Source organism: Sceloporus undulatus, chromosome 1 (genome assembly GCF_019175285.1).
Source record: "Sceloporus undulatus isolate JIND9_A2432 ecotype Alabama chromosome 1, SceUnd_v1.1, whole genome shotgun sequence".
Taxonomy (NCBI): domain Eukaryota; kingdom Metazoa; phylum Chordata; class Lepidosauria; order Squamata; family Phrynosomatidae; genus Sceloporus; species Sceloporus undulatus.
Genome location: NC_056522.1, coordinates 315,248,089 through 315,255,968, shown reverse-complemented (window position 1 = coordinate 315,255,968; position 7,880 = coordinate 315,248,089). Strand labels below are relative to the sequence as shown.

Sequence of the window (7,880 nt, the reverse complement as noted above, 5' to 3'; positions counted from 1 at the left end):
CGTGTTCCTGATTTTCATGTGCGTGGATTTCTGCTTTCATCTTTCATCTCCAAAGAAACAGAAAAACCTCTTTCCCCCCACAACTGCCTCCTCCTCTTCGTGCAAACAGGCCTCACAGCAGCAGGAAGATGAGAGGGAGCTGGGAAAAGGCTGGCAATGTCACCTGGCTCTCAACGGTGCAAACACGGCAAAATCCCAGGACTATACCCCAGGATATAAAAAACACTCTGGAAAGAGCAGCTTTTCTGTAAAGAGAAGCTTCTTTGGCCGAGGGTTTGTTTGTTCAGTGAGGTCGGCCGGCATTCAGTGATGGAAACCTATAAAAAGAGACATAGGCACAAATTGGAGGCAGGATTCCATTTCAAAGTTAAAACATGCTTTATTTCTAATATAATTTAGAGTCGTCCCTTCGGAGTCACAGTTTTGGGACCCGTGGTGTTGACTATCTCCCTCTCATTCCCCCCTGCTCCTTTCCATTCCCCCTCCCTCTTTTCCTCCTTTTTCTCCCCCCTCCCTTAGCTTTGCCCTGGAAGCTAATAGGGGACGTTCCCCCAGTCCTTGGGCTCTGAGATGGGGTCCAGGCAATGGCTGCCAGGGTCTGGAACTCGGTCCCTGCCAGCAAGATGCCATGACAGCCTCCTTTCCCACTGGATGCGTGACCCACACTCCTTTGCCACAGCCAGCAGCCACCTCTTCGCCTCTCTTCTCTCCTTACAAAGGAGGTAAGGAGAAAGGGGAGGGGGGGATGGAAAGGAGCTGTCCAGTTCTCAGGGTCTTCGCAACAGATCCTCTGCAAATTAAAAAAAAAAATGAAAAAAATCCTATCAGCCTATCTTCTAAAGTCTATAGTCTATAAATCTAAAATGTCTAAAAATGATGATGGTCTTCAACGCCGTCGGTTTCCCTGGCGTCCCGGCTCTTTGGCCATGCTTTCCTTTGCCAACTGCTGGCCACGAATCCGGGGGCTTCTTCTTAAGGGAAGGCTTTCAATTTCAGCACCCCCTGATGGTTGCATGGCAGTGGCCTTCCCTGTCTTGTATCGTCCAGGTGCAGAGGGGTACATTACCGCTGGAGCACTCTTCAGTCTTGGTGGGACAGTTGTACTCCACTGGAGAAATGTTCCAGCAGGGGCACTTTTAGGGCGTGCAGGGGCATTGTTGATCCCTTGGATGGCCGTTTGGTGTATCCTTGCTCCCTGGGCCCTGGCCATCCCTGGCGCTTGCCCTCTGTTCCTCCATGGGCCGGCCAATATCCATGGAGGCGCCTGGTTGGCCTGAGGGATGGCAGGCTGACAGTTGCCATGTTGCAAGAAGCGTAGGAGTCTCCCCTGCCAAAGAAAAAAAATCATAATAAGACATGGAAGTACAAGGGAAGACGAGATCGATGCCTGAAATCTATCTCGCCTTCCACTCACCCTGTTAACCCAAAAGAACCGAGGGTCTACCTCTCTTATTTTCAGTTTCTGTTTTGTCATCATATAGTTCTTCATAGTAGCTTGTGAATTTTTCTATGATTTCGCTTTGTGTAGTGTATTGTGTCTCTTTGTATTTTATCATATTGATTATTTTCTTTTCTTTATATTTTTTGAGTTTTTGAGCTAATAGTTTCCCTGCTTTGTTCCCACTTTCAAATTGTAGCTGTTTAACTGTTCTAATTTTAGCCGCTATCTCTTTGATGTTTAATGTTTTCAGCTTTTCTTGTAATATTTCTACTTCCAGCTTTAATTTTTTTATCCCCTTTTTCTTTCCATTCTTTTTCTTTATGTTTCAGTTTTGTCTGTAAATAAGATTCTTCTAATTTTTTCCATTTTCTTTGTTCTGCGTTAATCTTGATAAATATTCCTCGGGCAACTGCTTTACTTGCATCTCATATCGTGTTTATTGATAAATTTTCTGTTATGTTTTCTTTAAAGTACCACTGCAATTCTTCTTTCACCCTATTTGTTATTTTTTCATTAATAAGCAAGTCAGTATTTAATCTTCATAAATATGTCAGTTTTTTCCCCTGTATGTTCATGACAATCGGATTGTGATCTGAAGTTGGCTTTCCAAGAATTTCCAATGATTGTATGTACGGAAGTAGAGGCTTGGATACTAAAAATAGATCAATTCTTGAAAACGAGTTGTGATCCTCTGAAAAGAAGGTGTAATCTTTTGTTTTCCCATATTTATATCTCCATACATCATAGAGAGTTAATTCTTCCATCATGTCAAAGAATACCTTAGGTAATTTCCCTTGTGTTTTTTTTTGATGTTCCTTCCTATCACAGATCTCCTATCAATTTTGGGGTCTATTACAGCGTTGAAATCTCCTAAGACTAAGATATTTTCATAAGATGTTTCTTGAATCTTTTTATATATGTTTAAAAATAGTTTTCTTTATTCTTTTGAGGTGCATATATTCCGATTGCTAACATAACCAGGTTTCTTAATTTAACTTCCAGAGCAATAAAAGTTCCATCCTTGTCCGAAAAAATTTCTCTAGAATCCTATTTTTTGTTAACATATAATGCTACTCCCTTTTTCCTTTTATTAGATGCTGAAGTGTAGCATGTTCCTAGTTTGGGATTCCTCAAATATATTTTCTCTTCTGTTTTGATCTTAGTTTCTTGAATACAGATTATGTCTCCTTTAAGTTTCTCAAGCTGATGAAAAATTATGCTTCTTTTTTTTTTAGAGTTTATTCCCTTCACATTCCAGGAAATTATTTTGGTTGACATTTTGCAATTTAACATTAATTACATATATATTTCCATTTTCACTTTTGTATTGTTATTTTTATTGTTGTTGTTCTTGTTGTTGTGCCACCCCTTCCGCCCCTTTATATATTTATTTAATGTTTTCCTTTCACAAATATATCTCCTCGCTAATCAGTATATATCTAACCCAGTGAATAGAACCTTGCTTTATAGTCTCTTAGTTCAAGTCAATAAGTCAATTTCTGTTCTTTCTAGTGGACCAAAACTTCCTAATGTTTGTCCCTTGTTAGTTGGGCTTTCCGCATCTTTATTTTTATTTTTGCTTGGTTTCCATTCCCTTTTTGAGTACTCTCTCTCTGGTCTTTTTCCTTCGTTATCTCTATGTTCCTTTTTCAGTTTTGCTTCCATTTCATTAGCTTTTTCTAGTGTGTCTATTTTATGTCTTTTCTGTTGATAAAAGAATGATAGTCCTTCGATCCTTTCCCATCTATAGTCAATATTTAGATATTTCAAGATTTGGGTCAGAGATTTGTATTTCTGTCTGTTCAACATTATTTGTGGTGGAATATCTTTGAATATTTTAATCTCAGTGTCCTCAATCCATAGTTTCGATTCATAACTTTGTTGAATGACTCTATCCCGAACTTTAGTTCTCGTGAAACAAATTATAATGTCTCTAGGCATACTTCTATCCTTATTGAAAAAAGAATTTATCCAAAAAGCCTTATCAATTTCCATCTCCAGTTCCTCTGGAGTTACTTCAATATAAGTTGCCAAAGCTGGGATAAATCTTTTGTATAGATCTTCTTTGCTTTTTTCTTAGTTTAATACATTTTTCTCTGTATCGTAGTTCGCTGTTCCATTCCATACATCTTTGTTCATCTTGTTGTTGATTAAAATCTTTAGAAGATTTTTCCAAAATATTTGTTCTTTCTTTTATCTGTTCAACTTCTTTCTGCGTCTTAGTGAGGTCTTCTGTTAATTTATCCATTTTTTCCCCAAAGGTCTCCAATTCTTTTTTAACATCCTTCCTGATTTCTGATCTTGTATCTTTTATTTTTTCTCTTAATTCAGCACAAACATTTCTAATATCCTCTTTAGTTTCCAGTCTTGCATCTTTTATTTCCTGTTGTAGTTTTCTTATTTCATCTAGGATACGTATATTAGGATCCGTTATTTTAATTGTGTCTTCCATTGATCCTCTTCTTGTTGTCAGTAAAAGTTGAGATTGCGTTGATCCTTTATTGCTTTTTGCCATTTCTTCCTATTTAACAATTATATATTCAATCAAACTTATATATTTCGTTACTGATTTACTTCTATAACAAAATTTGCTAAGGCAATATAACATTAATATTGTTACACATCCATTTTGTACTTATCTAATATTCTATTACCAGAAAATGGCACTTAACTTTCCCACAATTTCCCAGAATTTAAGACGAAACCTTTATAATGTAAATAATAGAAGGAAAAGGTTTTTAGAGGAAGAAGAGGAGGGAAATAGCCACATATGATTATTGGTTTAAGTTGAAATTTTCCTTATTTCTTTCTTTTACCTTTCTTCTTGTAGCTTCCCTTGTTTCCATATAAATCTCTATCAGTTACCAACTCTTAACTTTCCACTATTGATTCTTATTTGTTTTGAATTGTTATATTCCAAACTTAAATGATCTTGCAAACCTGAATAAGAAATAATATTCAAATCACTCTGGTTTATGATACACTCCAACAATACCAAAATCCTTATTTTTCTCTATTATTAACAGTCATATGACGTCTTATGGAGTGGAAATAGATGCAGCAAATAATTCCTTCTATGCTGCACGCATTGCGTCCACTGAGTCTCGTCCAGCAGAGCTGTTTAGGGTGGTCAAAGAGCTAACTCAACCGTCTCCCACCCTAAACGTATTATTTGAACCAACTAAGGCCTGCTGTGATGCTTTTAATAACTTTTTTGCAAATAAAATCTCTCGAATAAGGGCTGATCCGGATGCCGTTATTATAGCAGAAATGGGAAGAGAAGTATCCAGTGACTCTGTGGACCTTGTTAGACTGGATCCTTTTGAGTTTGTAAATACTGATGAAGTGCACAAGATTCTTGGATATGTCAGGAGGATGACATGCCCTCTCGATCCTTGCCCATCATGGTTGACCGCCCAGGGAGGGGATGCAACAAAAACATTGCTACAATCTATAATCAATGCATCCCTCAGGGAGGGAAGATTTCCATCACAATTAAAGCAAGCAGTCGTTAGACCGCTTTTGAAAAAACGCTCCCTGGATCCCCTGGTGAGAAACAATTATAGACCGGTCTCTCTTTTACCATTCTTGGGCAAGGTGATTGAGAGGGCAGTTGCCTTCCAGCTCCAAGCTGTCTTGGATGAAGCTGATTATCTAGACCCATTTCAAACTGGATTCAGGACGGGGTACTGAGTTGAGACTGCCCTGGTCGCCTTAGTCGATGATCTCCATCTGGGCATCGACAGGGGAAGTGTGAGCACCCTGCTGATGCTCTTGGACATTTCAGCGGCATTCGATACCATCGACCACGGTATACTTCTGGAGCGCCTGAGGGAGCTAGGCATGGGGGGCACTGTGCTTTAATGGCTCCGTTCCTACCTCTTGGGCAGATTCCAGATGGTGAGGCTGGAGGACAGTTGTTCTCGTAAAAGAGAGCTGACATCTGGCGTCCCTCAGTGCGCCACTCTGTCCCCCATGCTCTTTAACATTGACATGAAGCCGCTGGGAGAGATCATCCGGAGACATGGGGCGTGGTGTCATCAGTACACTGATGACACCCAAATTTATTTCTCGATGTCCCTGACTACTGCAGTGACTAGGGATGGCATCTCTCCTCTGGATGCCTGTCTTGGATCAGTAATGGCTGGATGAGGGAAAACAAGCTCAGACTGAATCCAGAGAAAACAGAGATACTTGTGATAGATACCCCAAGTCCAGGGACGGAGTTTTGTCACCCAGTCCTGGATGGGGTCACACTTCCCCTGAAGGACAAGATTCGCAGTTTGGGAGTACTCCTGGATCCGTCCTTATAATTGACATCCCAAATAGATGCGACGGCCAAGAGCGCTTGGTATCAGCTTTGGTTGATACGCCAACTGCGTCCCTACCCAGACCAAAAGGACCTTGAAGCAGTAGTACTTGCACTGGTAATCTCTCGGTTAGATTTCTGCAATGTGCTCTACTTGGGGCTACCCTTTTACCAAATTCAGAAGCTTCAATTGGTTCAAAATGCAGCAGCCAGATTGGTCACCGGAACATCTAGGTTTGACCTTATAACACCAATACTGAAATCTCTTCACTGGCTGCCAATTAGCTTCCGGGTGCAATACAAGGTATTGGTTATTACCTTTAAAGCCCTACATGGCTTGGGCCCCAGTTACTTGCGGGAGCACTTCTCCCTACATAATCTGCCCTGCACTCTCAAAACATCTGGGAGGTTCTTACTACAATATTATAATATCAGGCTAATGACAACTTCACATCAGGCATTCACTACCGCAGCCCCAAGATTACGGAATGACCCACCGGAAGAGATCCGTCTTATTACTACCTTAGATGCCTTTAAGAAGGCACTCAAAACGGATCTCTTATGGTGGGCTTATCCACTGCATTCCATATAAAAAGGTTATGATGACTGCCTTTCCTTGACTCTAAATAAACTCTAAATAAGTTTATTTATATGCAATATAGCAGTGATGGCAAACCCTTTTAGGTATAAATAAACTAGATGATGATGATGATGATGATGATGGGACCAGCTGCTCCGTTTCTGGGCTTTTTCTCCCATGGGGGAGAGGAGGAAAAGGAGCATAGGCCCACCTTTCCCAGATGCCCAGTTCCTGGATTTTTTCTCCTTTAGGAAGGAAGCTCAGGACAGAGGAGGAGCATGCATGCGCACATCCTTCCTGACAGCTCATTCCTGGGCTTTCCCATTGGAGGGAGTCTAGGATGAAAGAGGAGGAGGAACAGGTCCCCTCCCATATTGGCTGCTCCCTCCTTGAGCTTTTTCTACTGCAGGGGCTGGGAGTCCAGGATGGAGAAGGAGGAAGGGAGGCCCTGCAAACTCAACAGATATGCCAATATTAAATCCGTGAATGTGGAGGGCCAACCTTAGAGGCAACCTTCTGAGCTAAGGAGTGGTCATTTGCTATAACATGTTTAAGCCCAGTAGTTACATTGACCCGTGAATAAGTCAAGTCAGATTTTTAGGTCAATTATTTAACTAAATATTCTAGACTTATACATGAATGTATATACAGCAACCAAAATCAACAAAGCACAGCCCCTAGCCCTCCCATCAAATGAAATTGCATTGCTTACCTCTTCCAGGGCGTCAAAACTGAAGTTGGAAATGGATCATGGCTTGTATGTTGGCACAAAGCAATAGCCAATCACATGAGATCAGACTGGAATTGGCCGTTGATTTCATGAAGATCCACCACTGAACCACAGCACATGAAGGACATGGATTGGGCCTGACCTGTTGCAAATGACCAAGCCATAGCAAAAGGATGACCTTCAGACCAGAATAGTCAGCCATGGTGGATGATGCCAATGGCCAACTGGACACACACTGGAGACAGAGGTATTCAGCTGCAGTTAATAAAATAAATAAAAATATTTATATGTATCCCGCTTTTCATAGATCAAAGTGGCAACAACAATCAATAATACAATTGCATTCAATAAAAATCAGATTAAAAACATCAACAATACATATCACAATCACAATCACAGTCACAATCCTGCCAGCAGCAAATAAAAACAATACAACGCGGTGAGATTACAAATTAGAGAGGGAAAAACTAGCTGCAAGCAGTTTAGGGGAAAGCCTGTTGGAATAAATGCGTTTTTAAACCTTTTTGAACTGGTCAAGGGAGGTGGAACAAGCGGAGCTCTCTGGGAATGAGTTCCAGAGCTTGGGGGCAGAGATAGAAAAGCCCTCTGTGATGTTACAACATATTTAGACTCTGGAACTCTACAAATGCTCCCCAGCCGACCTGAGTGTGCGGGGCAGATTGTATGGAGAGAGGCGGTCCTTCAAGTACCTGGGCCCAAGCCATTTAGGGCTTTTAGGTAATAACCAACACCTGTATGTAAGGTCCCTTGTAAGGTCATGCTGTCCTGTCATTGTCTCCCAAACCCTGGCAACAAGGGT

At 40.9% G+C, this 7,880-nt stretch overlaps 1 long non-coding RNA gene across 1 annotated transcript; it reads right to left on the bottom strand.

The window, feature by feature from the left end:
• Window positions 1-529: 529 nt before the first annotated feature.
• Window positions 530-7,101, bottom strand: LOC121919142. Its single transcript, XR_006101404.1, has 3 exons — window positions 7,043-7,101; window positions 4,258-4,381; window positions 530-1,327 (listed from the first exon to the last, which is right to left on the bottom strand). It is a non-coding gene; the product is annotated as an uncharacterized LOC121919142 (long non-coding RNA).
• Between the last annotated feature and the right edge of the window lie 779 nt (window positions 7,102-7,880).